General features: G+C 42.5%; 1 long non-coding RNA gene across 3 annotated transcripts; it reads right to left on the reverse strand.

Annotated features, from left to right (window-relative positions):
* Positions 1-12,020: 12,020 nt before the first annotated feature.
* LOC103637723 (uncharacterized) lies at positions 12,021-14,851 on the reverse strand. 3 transcript variants are annotated; one of them, XR_002266720.2, is made up of 4 exons: positions 14,574-14,849; positions 13,612-13,677; positions 13,279-13,517; positions 12,737-13,055 (listed from the first exon to the last, which is right to left on the reverse strand). It is a non-coding gene; the product is annotated as an uncharacterized lncRNA (long non-coding RNA). The 3 variants fall into 3 exon arrangements; XR_002266719.2 differs by having other exon boundaries at positions 12,737-13,069; XR_002266718.2 differs by having other exon boundaries at positions 12,021-13,517; positions 14,574-14,851.

Consider the following 14,851-nt stretch of genomic DNA (forward strand, 5'->3'; position numbering starts at 1 on the left):
CTTATAAGTGTTGCTCCCATTTGATTCGTCAGATTACTGGCTTCTGCTACTTTCGAGTAGTGCTGCTACTTTCGAGTAGTGCTGCTGCTTTCGAGTGGTGTTGTTGCTTTCAAGTTGAAGTGAGTTGTTGTTGACTTCCACAACAAGCTGCTACTTTTAGCGAAAGTGAGTACAAAACAGGTTGTTGTTGCATCTCGGGCAAATAGCAATGTTGTTTATTCTGCTTTCAAACAGCAGTGCTGGTGCCAAAAGAATGTTTATAAGAAAATTCAAAACCAAACAAAAGTTGACAACAAACATGATGCCATAACATTCTATTTGCTAGCACCATCCAGAATTTTAAAAATTCAGTTTGTTGCCATGAAACAGTTTGCTGCCACCGTTCAGAATTCAGCCATGTTCAAGTTTACAACTGTGTGATAAAGTAAATTCAGTTTGCTACCACCATGGCACCGTCCAAAAATGTATATTTTGACAAACATACACGACCAGAACGATCTATTTTGACAACTTTAACGAGACATGGCCCATTTTGTAGAGCGGCAATAGAGTGACCCATTTTAACAAATTCCTCATCAAATGAATTATCTCCATATTTACTTATTTCATTTCTATATTCTCATGCTTTTTACAAGGTACACCTATTTATCCTCTTTTCATGTTATCAAAGCTCATCCTCCACTGGCTCACCAGCCACCAACATCAATCGTTCCTTCGTGAAACCCTCTACTAGAATACACGCGCGCAACCGCGCACAATACACTAGTAAGAGAAGAGAACCTGTCCTATGACCGAATTGGAAAAAACAAAGGCGGAAGAACATGACTTGGCCAAAAAATAGAACATAAACTAAGAAGATCAGATATCTGCAGGCTACAACCATGAGAGTTGTTGTGCTGCCCAAAGGGAATGCAGAGAGTCTGAGGAATAAGAAGAGAGTACACTATAACAATTCTGAATAGTGCGAAGTAACTTCAAGTTACTAAATCTCTAGATTTTAATCACAACTACTACTCAGCATTTCCTTCAGTACCTCGAGTAAGACGAATTAGCCGCATAAATTATTCATACTTCCATCTATTTAAGTACACATTGGCCTGCTCAACATTCAGTAATAAAGGAATCAAGGAATCGAATAGAACCAACTAATTAAACAGCAGATAATGGTGTTTCTCTTCACAATGCATATCAACTCGTTCATACAACCAAACCATACATTTAGTGATTCTGAAACAAAGACCCGTCTATCACCTACCACTCACGTCACCGGAATCAACCTTTATGGCACCATGAAAGTACAGATCAAGAATGGGAAATGAAAGATTTCAGAAGATGTTGTACCTTTCACTGAAGCGAGGCTTCTTCGAGGCAGCTACGATTGCTTTAGCTTTACGCCGACGACGCCGACCAACAAATCTGCCAAGCTCCGAGAGTGATACGTCCGTAGACAAGCTACATCGTCTGAGCCTTCTTCATCTTCACTGACCTTCAGATCCGGCTGGAGGTGTCCTCCAGGAAAGCGCCTGCTGCGGTCTCCTCCACCGCCACCGACCCACCGGCGGAACCCCAGATCCACAACGACACTGGATCTGGCGACAGCTACCGGCTCCGACGCCGATGCCCTCGGCACTTTAGTCGTCGCGGCCACGCACAGGGACTTCGCTGCCAAGGAAGAGGGGTGAGCCGGAAGGAGCGAGAAGAGGTGGCCAGCGTCTGCTAGAAGTCTCCAGAGGCGGAGGAAGCGAGGGAGCGAGAGTCGTATTTCGCACGTTACCGAGACAGTGATGAACATAGGCCATTGATTCACGATCGAGCGACTTCAAGAATTTGAACCGACGTGGATAGCGCCTTTATCGCTGTTTTGAACCGGCTTTCATAGTATAGAAATTACCGGCCAAAGAGTTATCGGTCAATCTTAGTCATCCGATCAGTTGCGCACGGCCAGATAAATTATTCTATACCCGAACAGTGAGACGCGACAGTCGTAGGATTAGAGATCTGTGGCTTGGATTTTATGAATTGAGATCTAATAGGGACCGTATCGATCACATCGAACGGCCCGGATTGACCCGGCCGAAGCAGTACCCATGTCTAATCCGCACCGTTCCCGGGTCATCCTATGGCTCAGATGTTATTGAAAGAAAGGATATCGTCATCTAATCCTGACCCTCCCATCAAGATCTGAAGATCCACAGCTTTCATGCTTCCCCCGACGGTGCTACGGCCGGCGCCCCAGCAGTCCACGACGTAAACCATCGCTAGCGTGAACGCCCCGGCCTCACTGCGACCGAAATCAAAACCAACTAATGCTACACGAAGAGGGCGATTACACGGACTAGATGAGGGGGGCCTCACCTGATATGGCGACGCAGAGAAGGTGGTCTGTGGCAGGGGCCTTTCCGCCACGGAGGATTTGCTCCGGCGAGCAATTCCCGATGGCTCGGAGCGTAATCCCCCAGGCAAAGCAATGTTCGTGATCTGTGAAGCTTGGTGAAAGTTCCCCGTCCCGACCGAAGGTCTACGTTGCAGCCGAGTTCGATTTCGACCGTGGCGGCCCTCACCACTCCCCAAGTTGGTGAAGCTGGGCCACGCAGGAGAGGAGGAAAACGGCCCAGGTTGGGGTTTTGTCCTTTTCTTTTTCTTTTTCCTTTTCTATTTTCTTTCTTTTCCAAATTCAAATGTTCAAGTCAAATTCAAATTTCTATTTTGAATTTTAGATCTCCAATCTCAAACATAATCCTAATGTGAATATGAATCCTACTATTTTCAATATTATTATTTATTCTCCTTCCCATTATTTAATTCTAGTAGTAATATATGAATTCATTACAATTTCCTTTCTCATTTTCTGTTTTACATTTTCATTTATAATTTGAGGTCAAATTTAAGTTGTGATTCCTTTATTTCAATAAAATTTATCACAATAAAATCATCAGCATGAGATGCACAATTCTTTATTTATTTATTAGTTACTTGACTAATTTAACACTATTAACTGATTATAAAAAGGAAGGGAACTAATAAATCTCCAAAGGTTTTAAAAATTCCCAAAACTCTAACATAAATATAATTATTTATTATTTTTTCCCGTATACAAATTTTGGGCTTTACACCACCTGAAGCCCAACTTGTATGCATAGGAGTAGCGCATCCGGTGGTGCAACGACCAAGTATACGTCCTCGCTGATGAGCACGGGGTGCACTTTGTCTGGCAGCCCAGCCAAGAGTCGTCGGGACTCGCCATGTCGCGCGCGTTCGACGAATACTATATCAAGGACTGTGGCGTCATCACAGCGCCAGAGGTGACGCAGAGGAGGACCAACAGCCATGACCAGTTCGCCATCCTCGCCTCCGTTTGGGTAGCTTTTGTGTCGGCTTGCCTTTAATTCTCTGTGCAAACACACACTTGCCTTTTTGTTTAAGCAAGTGTGTATGTTGGTGCGTGCCTGATGACTAACGATGCACGAGAGAACTTCTTTCGACAGGTGTGGGACGTGCTCTCCAACGACGAGACCATGCAGATCGTGACATATATAGAAGTCTGCATGGTACTGATGGTTGCAATATAGTGGTGAAACAACTAGATTAAAATAACAAAATTTATGTATGGCCAGGATCACAAATGGATTATGAAACATTTTCTCATAACAGTATAACACACATTTCGTATATAAGTTATCGTGGTATTATATGTTCCGTTGCAACGCACGGGCTCATCTAGTTTTGGGTATAAGGCTGTGTTGGTGAGCGAAGCAGAGCCCCGTCGCTGGAAGCTTGACCCTAATTAGGGTTTTCTGCTACATCATTATCTTTACTCCTCTTGTAAGTCGTCGTCTAGGGATGACGTTCTGTAGACACTCCACATTATAGTGAAGGTTTGGTCTAGCTGGTGACCTCTTTGCATTGAAGGGTTTTCACATAAATATGTGTGTCGTGATCTGTGGTTTGTTGGTTGATCTAGCTCGCTTTGCCTGTCGATTCTGCTAACAAGTGGTATCAGAGCTTTGGTTAACAGATTGATCGTCGGCATGGCATCGATGAAGTATGATTTACCGATGTTAAATCGTAACACAAGGTTCTCATTGTGGTAGGTCAGGATGTGGGTGATTCTCTCGTAGTTCGGTCGTGACCTAGATGATGCCCTAGATGGGTTTGGCAAGAAGGATATCAAGACATGTGGATTGATGAGGAGAGGCGCAATCGTAAGGGGCTGGCACATATTCATCTTCATATGTCTAATAATATCTTGCAGGAGGCTTTGGCGGAGAAGACCGCCACTGCGTTGTGGTTGAATCTGGAATTGATCTATATGTCAAAAGATCTAACCAACAAGACACACATGAAGATAAAGTTGTTTACTCACAAGTTGCAGGAAGGCGTCTCTGTGTTGAATCACTTAGCAGCCTTCAAGGAGATAGTCACTGATTTGAAGTCCATGAAGGTAGAGTATGATGATGAGGATCTAGGTTTAATTATGTTATGTTCGCTACCTACATCTTTTGCAAATTTCCAAGATACGATTCTATAAAGTCGTGATGAACTAACCCTATAAGAAGTATGTGAGGATCTTGCGTAGAAAGAGAAGATGTAACATATAGTTCGCTCGAAGGAATCGAGCTCCAAGGGCGAGGCATTGGTAGTTCGAGATAGGGATGAGCATAGAAGTTTGAAGCCTAAAAATAGATGGAAAAGCAAAGACACTCTAATTCCAAAGGAAATGATAAGTTCTGCAAGTACTGCAAGAAGACTAATCATTTTATTGAGGATTGTTGGAAGCTGAAGAACAATGAAAAAAGAAATGGTAAATCTTCAAACAGGAACACATCTGAAGATGATGGTAAGGTTTCTATTGCTAGTGAAAATTCAAACTAGGGTGATGTTTTGATTAATTTTACTGGTTGTGTCTCAATAAAGGATGAATGGATTCTTGATTATGCTTGCTCATATCATGTGTGCATTAACAGAGATTATTTTAGTGCCTATGAGTCTAAAAAATGGAGGAGTTGTGCGGATGAGAGATAACACCACATGTGAGGTCATTAGCTATGGATCCGTTTAGTTCAGGATGACGATGGTATGATTCATACATTGACAGATGTGAGGCACGTTCCAACCATGTCTAGAAATCTCATCTCGTTGAGTACCCTTGATCTCAAAGGGTATAAGTACTCCGCTTCAGGTGGAGTTTTGAAAGTATCAAAAGGAGCTCTCATTATTATGAAAGGTGATATGAAAGCAACAAATTTATATGTACTCAGATGTGACTATTACTGGTACAATTGCTATTGTTTCTGATGCTATTGATATTTCTAAACTTGTTGATATTGTCGATGATGTTGTTTTCCCCACAGTTGTTGTTATGTCTAATAAGTGCAGTGATTCTAAGCTATGGCAAATGCGTCTTGGGCATATGAGTGATCTCGGTATGGCAGAGTTGAGCAACATAGGCCTTCTCAAAGGATACAACAGTAAGGAGATGGATTTCTGTGAGCACTATATTTTTGGTAAGCATAAGAAGGTAAAATTTAATCAGTAAAGGCATATTGAGTTATGTGCATACTAATTTGTGGGGACCCTCTAGAAAACTTTCACTTGGTGGTTATCGTTACATGCTTACTATTATTAATGATTACTCCATAATGATGTGGCCTTTTCTGAAACGCAAATATGACACTTTTAAAGATTGGAAAGTTATTGTAGAAAGGCAGACTGGGTAGAAGGTAAAGGTTCTGCGTACTGTTAATGGCATGGGATTTTGTTCATATGCTTCTAAGTATTTCTATAGATAGGAAGGCATTGTTAGGCACCACACCATTCCATATACCCCATAGCAGAATGGAGTAGCAGAAAGGATGAATAGGACCATCATCTCCAAGGCTAGTTGCATGTTGTTCAATGTTGGTATGGATAGACATTTTTGGGCTAAAGCAGCTTCCACAACATGTTATTCCATTAATAGATCACCTTCCATTGCTCTCAACAATAAGACACCTATTGAGGTATGGTCTGGTACTCCTTCAGATTATTCACAGATAAAGGTTTTCGGTTGCACTGCCTATGCACATGTTGATAATGGAAAGCTAGAGCCTAGAGCAGCAAAGTGTGTCTTTTTGGGTTATGGTTCAAGGGTAAAAGAATATAAATTATGGAACCCTAAAACTAAGAAGGCCATGTTGAGTAGAAGTGTTGTCTTTAATGAATCTAAAATGCATTATGCTAATCATTCATATAATGTTCAGTCGTCAGTTCCACATAAAGTAAGTATGCTGGTGGAGAACTTAGATGAGGATGATCATATGTTTCAGGATGCTGCTATTCCTGATCTACAGGTTCATGATATTTCACCTATCATTGATTATTGTTTGTCTACTGAGCATTCTTCTCATGTGGTGTAGCAACCACAATAGTCTGTTGTAGTTGGGAGGGCCAAAAGAGATATTAGGTCTCTGAAGAGACTGATTGAAGAATGCAACATTGCTTTTGCCCTGAGTTGTGCAGAGGATATTGATTGTAGTGTAGAGCCTTCCACTAATAATGAAGCAATGGTTATCAATGATCATGACAAATGGGTGTTTGCTATGCAAGAGGAGATGCAGTCACTTGAGAAAAACGGTATGTAGGACATTGTTCGTTTGCCTAAAGAAAATAAGAACATTCATTGAAAATGGATCTTCAAAAGAAAGGAGGGTTCATCACCAAGTGAGCCTCCAAGGTTTAAGGCAAGGTTAGTTGCAAAAGGTTTCAGTCAAATACCAGGAATTGGTTATAATGATGTTTTCTCTCTAGTTGTAAAGCATAGCTCTATTCGCATCTTTTCGAGTATTGTTGCTATGCAAGATCTTGAGCTTGAAAAGTTAGATGTGAAGACTGCTTTCTTACATAGAGAGTTGGAGGAAGAAATTTAAATGGATCAACCTGAGGGTTTTATGGTTCCTGGTAAAGAGAATTTTGTTTCCAAATTGAAGAAGTCCCTTTATGGTTTGAAGCAGTACCCGAGGAAGTGGTACAAGAGGTTTGATTCATTTATGATTTCTAATGGCTTTAAAAGGTCCCAGTGTGATAGTTGTGTCTATATTAAATTGTTAATGGTTCACCTATCTATTTGTTGTTATATGTTGATGACATGTTGATTGTCGCCAAGAGCAAGAAGGAGATCGCTACCTTAAAGGCGCAGTTAAGTAGTGAGTTTGAGATGAAGGACCTGTGAGCCGCTAGAAATATTCGTGGCATGGAGAATGGGAGAGACAGGAAATTTGGTTTGTCATTCCTTAGTCAGGAAATTATGGTGTTTCATTATGCATGATTCTAATCCAGTAATTGCTCCCATTGCTCCTCACTTCAAGTTGTCAGATGCTCAATTTCCTACCAAAGATAAAGATTTAAAGTACATGTCAAAGGTGCCTTATTCTAGTGTTGTTGGTTCCTTGATGTATGTTATGGTTTGTTCACGTCCTGATTTGTCATATGCCATGAGTTTGGTTAGCAGATGTTCACTTCAAGTTGCCAGATGCTCAATTTCCTACCAAAGATAAACATTTAAAGTACATGTCAAAGGTGCCTTATTCTAGTGTTGTTGGTTCCTTGATGTATGTTATGGTTTGTTCACGTCTTGATTTGTCATATGCCATGAGTTTGGTTAGTAGATGTTGAGCATCATTTGTGGCACTGGGCATGGCCGAACGGTCCGGCTCTATGGCCGAATATTCCAGCTCTGTAGCTAGATAGTCTGGGCCGCGGACGGTGTGCGATAAGATCAGATCAGGCGTGATTAACCCCTTTTTCGCGCTTGTTTATCCATCTAAACTCACGGATCCTGTTGGGGAACGCCTAGGAACGGGTCCAGACCTCCCCTATATATACGAAGGGGTACGGTCGATTGCGTGAATAAACAATCGAACCAAATCAATATATCTTCTATTCTTTTACTTTTTTGCCCTAGGAGTAGCTAGTATCGTAACCTTCTTCATATCTATCTTCACCTCTCTTCGACTCTATGTTGTTTGGAGGCGTTTTGGGTGGTCTGTCGATCCCAAGGCAAGCCCTAGGATCTCTCCTTCTTGATGGGGTCCATCTCGGGGGGCGAGATCCAGGTAATGTTGACAAACGTCGCCGCGCCTGTGCACACGCGGACCATCTGGCCACTAGGCACGAATCGTCCGGCTTGACACATGGAAATATGCTCCTGCCACCAGGTCGCAGACCATCCGACGCTAAGCCACAGACCATCTGTGTCGCTGTAGAGAGCCCGCCAAGCAGAACAACTCCTAGTGATTGACGCCTGGATCGATGCCAACATCAGATACATGGCTAATCTTAGTAGAACACATTAGGAAGCTGTTTGGTGGATTTTCAAGTACTTGTGTGGTATGTCTAATGCTTGTTTGTAGTTTGTCAAGGTTAAAGAGGAACTTGTTGGATATGTTGATTCATATTATGGAGCAGATTTGGACAAGAGAATATCTTTAATATGTTATGTATTCATAGTTGGTGGATGTGCAGTCAGTTGGAGGGCTTGTCTATAGCCTATAATTGCTTTATCTACTATAGAGGCAGAGTATGTTGCAGCTTGTGATGCTTGCAAAGGGGTCGTTTGGTTGAAAGGTATATATGTCGAGTTTTGTGGAGATACATCTTGCATTACATTGTTTTGTGACAGTGAGAGTGCTATTTTCCTTACAAAGGATCATATGTTTATGAGAGGACAAAGCACATTAATATCAAGTATCATTATGTCCGGGAAATAGTTGCAGAAGGTAAATTGAGGTTATGCAAGATAAGTACACATTTCAATCCAGCTGATATGATGACTAAACCTGTTTAGTTGGTATTATTGCTTAGCCCTAGCGACTATGATGGCACCAATTCCTTCTATTATTCAGAATGTTGCTTACAAATTATGGCTACAAGATGGAATTTGTCTCAAGGCGAAGATTGTTGAGTTTGTGCCCAAGGGTTGCAAGGGGCGAAGCCCCTTGTCACGCTCGGATTTAAGGACAAATCCGGGTGCATCTTATTTGTGCGCCAAATCAAGAATTACACATGCAATGACTCAATGTATAGAGACGAATGTCATAATCTATATTACATAATGAGAATGTCTTATAAAATAACTGATAATAAATAAATTGAGCTAAGATAACTATCTGAATGATGCCCTAGTTGACTGGGATACGATAACTCATCATAGTAGTCCTCCTCCGATGGTACCTTCTCTTCACCTGGTGTGATTATAGCAAAGGTGAGCTCTCATAGGACCACTGCTCAGCAAGTGTGGGGAGAAGTGTGTTTGAGCTCACTTATGGTGGGGGCTCAAGTGTAAGGCTTACCAAGTAAAAATAGCTAAGGTTGAGCATTGCTTTTAGATAAGTTGGTCAAAATTTTATTAGCAAATTACTAGGAATAATTGAATACCAACCCAATTAAATAATAGATCATAAATAATAATAGTAATAACTCCACAAAGAAATGCATGACATGTTAAGTTTAGTTCCATCATTTAATCATGCGAGAGTCCTGAGGCGCTCATGACCGTGACCACGACTGATATACCAGTTTTACACTCTACAGAGGTTGCACATCGTTACCCACAAGTCGTGATCCCTTATTTGCCTCGCGTTGCACAGACCTTTAAACATTGCCAAGGTGAGTAGGCAAGGGCTCACTACGAGGCCATTACAAAGTTCCACTAGTGTGAGAAAACCCGCTACCGTTTAAGGACAAAGGAAGCATAGGCCTTTTTTCACGGTCTATAACCCCATCGCAGTAATTACAGCCAACACTATACTTTGCAGCGACACCTCCCCGCTTGCCCCTTTTGGTAAAGGATTATCTCGCACTAGCTTTCCTAATTAATTGGCCAAGGGTGTTCCATTCCACCCTTGTAGTAGCACTGTTGTCTCAAGTTAAACTCCATGTTCCAATTAATAATATGATCTTATCAAGTATCATAAATAATTCACAAACAATCAACATTAGAAATATGGCATGATCATGATTCATGTATAACACCCAAAACCAGATAGAGCAATAGCAAAACTACCCAATAGTTCATTTGTGTGTAAGGTGTAAGGTAAACAAAACTAGGTAACCTATTAGGTCCCATCAGCTTAACCTAACTGTTCCATGGTGATTGACAGAATTATGAACATTATTAAATCAAATAATGTGATCATGGACACAACTTGCCTTCTGCGAGCTCCTGCTCAAAATCTTCAACCTGCGGTGCCTCGGGTTCCTCGGTCACTTGCTCGCCTGCTTGCAACAATACAAACAAACAGTGCAAGGACAAAATTAACATCACACTAAACATGGGAATAAGCCACACAATAATGTTCTATGCGACATGATGAAACTCTAGGTTCGAGAACCACTGAAATCAGGGCTAAAATGAACAAGCTACGAATTTTCTAATATTTTTATATTTAAAGTCTTTTTCTTTATTCATTTGCCATTGTTTGGTATCTCTTTTGGACTGCAGTGTAAACTTTCAAAAGCCCAGGGGTCATTCAGATAAAATTTGGACCAAATTGTGAGGCTCTTTGAACAGTGAGGGACGATGGGTTGTTTTATCCAATCCCGAGGGACTCTTTTGCATTACCACTAGGCCGAAGGGGTATCGGCGCACGACAGACGTCCGATCTGAACTCAACGCCCCAGATTAGATTCCCAAAACCATTGAACTGGTATTCAACCATGGCCACATAATCTCCATTTAAGGGTCCTTGTCTAATGAAGCGATGTGATAACCGCTGACCGCCCGTTGTGAGATCGACGATCCAGATTGCACCCAAACAAAGAGTTATCACGTCCTAATCTCCATCGCCCCTGACCTAATCAACGGTCACCACCCCTCCTTCCTCCACTAGCGGTCGGACACGGCGGCACCATGGCCAGTAATCCCGCGCAGAGATTCTGGTTCTTCATACTCAAAATTAATCGGTGCTACACGACGTGAGGGCTAAGGCGAACACTAGAGCTACATGCAACACCTTGGCCACCATTGTACATACCTCCTACACTGCCAATGTATGATGGTCTATTTGACCTGAAGCAGTTCCTCATAAGCTACGAAGCTACCATATCTTCACATGGTGGCAACTCAGCAGTCATGGCAAAATCCTTTGTCATGGAGGTTAGAAATGTGACCTAGACTTGGATTCCTTGCTTCGACCAAGGATTGTCATTTCATGGCATAAGCTAAAAGAGATGTTACTCACCAGCTTTCAGGGTTTCTAGTCAAAGCTCGTTACTTCACAAGCCTTGTTCTAGTGCACCCAAGATTCGGATGAATACCTTCAGTCATTTGTCCGAAGGTTTCTCCACCTTCAGGTCCAAGTACCAGCAATTCAAGATGACATCATCATCGAAGCTATGGTCAAGGGGCTCAGGCCAGGACCAACAGCCCAATACTTTGCAAGGAAGCCTCTACATTCTCTTGAGAAGCTGCTGCAGAAAATGGATGAGTACATAAGAGTCGATAACAACTTTCGCCAAAGTAGGGAGGAGTTACACAGGTACACCGAAGCCATCAGGGGCTTCAGGAGAAGGTTCCATCTAAGACATGTCTGAAGCATTCATAACTCGGTGTAGGACAAAGAAAAGACGACCCAATCTCAGGGTCAACCAGGCCAATAAGAAGCAAGCTCTCAGTAGCAGCCCTCTCATAACATGTTCTGGCCACCTGCTGCAATAGGGGGAAGGGGAGGCCGAAGCTTCAGTGGCAGGTTCAATGCACCTCCAAGGAAGTCATTTTGTTTGTTTTGTGGTGAGGAAAAAGGCCACACAAAAAGAATCTTTCACCATACAATCAACAAGCAAAAGAGCTTGCTTCGTCAGCCAGTCAACCTTCCCAGTCGAAGGAGGTGTTCAGTACATCTTCGTATTGTTCACCTTATGTTCTACAATATGTCCAGTCCCAATCACAAGAGCCAATGATGCATCTAACTATGGCCTCAAATGTTTCGAGTAACCCTGTGATCAGCGCATGGTCGTTGTCTGCTTCCTTCATCATAGGACTGCCTCCCTATGATCAGGTTCTCGCTGGTCACCCAAGTTCCTAGTGCAAGATTTGCAATAAAGGGATAGAAGGGAGGGTTCAGAAACCCGCACTGTTAACAGTATGATCCTAGAGACGAAGCATATATACTAAAGACTCCAAGAGGCTGGGTAACATGACCCAAAGCTATCGAGAAGATACTACTATGCATTTAAGTTTACTTGTAAAACCCTCTTCTATTCTGCAATCCAATGTAATATTGAGTTGGCACCTTTGAGTGCGATGATGAAATTACGTAATCACCTAAGTAATGGTGAAAAAGCTAAAAAGCTCCGAAGTCGTTCCTAAGGGAATGCAGAGCTTTGATTCAATCACCTAAGTAATGGTGAAAAAGCTGAAAAAGATCTGAAGTCGTTCCTAAGGGAATGCAGAGTTCTGATTTAATCACCTAAGTAATGGTGAAAAAGCTCTGAAGTCACTCCTAAGGGAATGCAGAGCTCTGATTCAATCACCTAAGTAATGGTGAAAAAGCTCCAGTCATTCCTAAGGGATTACAGAGCTCTGATTCAATCACCTAAGTAATGGTGAAAAAGCTCCGAAGTCGTTCCTAAGGGAATGCAGAGTTCCGATGCAATCACCTAAATAGGGCTAGAAAAGCTAAGAAGCAATTCCTAAGGGAATGCAAGTACAAACTTAGCCTATGACGAAGCTACATCCATGGAGTGCATTCCCTTTGTAACATGTGAAAAGAACGGAAGGTGTTTTTTTGCCTTCGACTAAAAAATGCATAGCATATAAGTTTTACACATCACAAAGGAAAAAAGCAAATCAGCAAGTCAAAATAGAAGTACGTTATATTACAACAAAAAAAGTACTAGGGAGCTTCAACATAGACGGCACCAAGTGTTTACTATCCGTGCATCATCTCATCATAAATTTGTTCACATATTTTAAAAACTACACTGTCTGTAGCCCTCTTCGTGACCCTGGCAGCTATCGCTTTGGCTTAGATGGCAACATCTTCTGCATCAGCTTCATTGTGTTTTACTTCAATGATTACCTATGAAGTAGAAACTTCCCAGCAAAAGTTAGAAGACAATTATCAACATGTGCTCAAAGAAATCTAGGAGTTGCAAAGAGAAAAAGCAACTTTGGCCTTCTTTGTCTGCAGATTTTTTCTAATACCAGCAGCCTTTTTAGTTGCCTTTCGAGCTTGCAAAAAGCCGGAAATTAGAACATGCATGTGATTCACGCGGGTAAGACGAAGGTAGCTACGCACGAACCTTCTATCATTTTTATTGATTCTTCAATATTGATTCCTTTCCACCCTCCTTCCATATATCAAACAAGAACTTTTTTGACCACTTTGAAGCTTCGATTGTTGATCTTCGAACATTGTCTGCAGAAACTTTGAAGTCGGGTTTAGTACAAGTTTTCACATGATTGCACCCACCCTTCAGTAGAACTAAACCAGTACTTCAGGCGCCTATCCACGCGCAATAGTCCTCTTGAGTTGAGATAACTGTTTTTTATGCACGAGTTTCGCTAAGTCCTCTCGAGTTGATAGAATTATGAACATTATTAGGTCAAATAATGTGATCAAGGACATAACTTACCTTCTACGAGCTCCTACTCATAATCTTTAACCTGCGGTGCCTCGAGCTCCTTGGTCATTTGCTCGCCTACTCGCAACAAAACAAACAAATAGTGTAGGGAGAAAATTAACATCACAACAAACATGGGAACAAGCCACACAATAATGTTCTACGTGACATGATGAAACTCTAGATTCGAGAACCAATAAAATCTAGGCTAAAATGAATAAGCTACAGATTTTCTAAGATTTTTATATTTAAAATCTTTTCTTTATTCATTTGCCATTGTCTGGTATTTCTTTTGAACTGCAGTGTAAACTTTCAAAAGCCCAGGGGCCATTCTGATCAAATCAGTACCCAATTGTAAGGCTCTTTAAACGGCGAGGGATGGCGGGTTTTCTTTTCCAATCCCGAGGGACTCTTTTGCATTACCATAAGGTCGAAGGGATATCGACGCACGACAAATGCCCGATCTACACTTAACGCCCCAGATTAGATCCCAAAACCATTGAACCGATATTTAAACCATGGCCACACGATCTCCATCTAAGGGTCCCCGTCTGATAAAAGCGATGTGATAACCGCTGACCGACCATTGCGAGATCGACGACCCAGATCACACCCAAACAAAGAGTTATGACGGTCTAATCTCCACCGCCCGTGACCTGATCAACGTCCACCACCCCGCCTTCCTCCCCTAGCGATCGAACGCGGCAGCGCCGTGGCCGGTAATGCCGCGTAGAGGCTCTGGTTCTTCATACTCAAAATTAATCGGTGCTACGCAATGAGAGGGCTAAGGCAAACATGTGGGAGATGATCCCACCGATTATTACGTGGCCGATCACCTCATCCCACGGCACAGGTAGCTCTAGGTAAAAATCTTGACTCTGGCGAGGAATCCATGATGTCCTATGGCTCTAAACTGACACGGGTTTGGTGTACACGACGACCGATACAGGGCGAGCACATGATGGAGGTCTTACCGGCTCCGAGAGTCATGGAGATGTCTGTCCACGACGATATGCGGTCCATGATGCCCACACCTCACCAGCGAGCAACTAGCCAAGGATGAGTCCACCTTGCGCACCGCTTGAGCACGGGAAGGACCTCCGGTTCTTAGCGAATCTCTTGGTTGACCAATCGATGGCGAGCAAGCAGCGATGGCGTGAATTCATCGTGGCGGTGTTGCTTTCTTTTTCTCCCTGGCACAAGCTCTCCCCCTCTCTCTCGCGCACGGACGGTAGCTGGGTCACGGTGATAG

The sequence above is a fragment of the Zea mays genome, chromosome 1, assembly GCF_902167145.1.
Source record: "Zea mays cultivar B73 chromosome 1, Zm-B73-REFERENCE-NAM-5.0, whole genome shotgun sequence".
NCBI classification, from domain to species: domain Eukaryota; kingdom Viridiplantae; phylum Streptophyta; class Magnoliopsida; order Poales; family Poaceae; genus Zea; species Zea mays.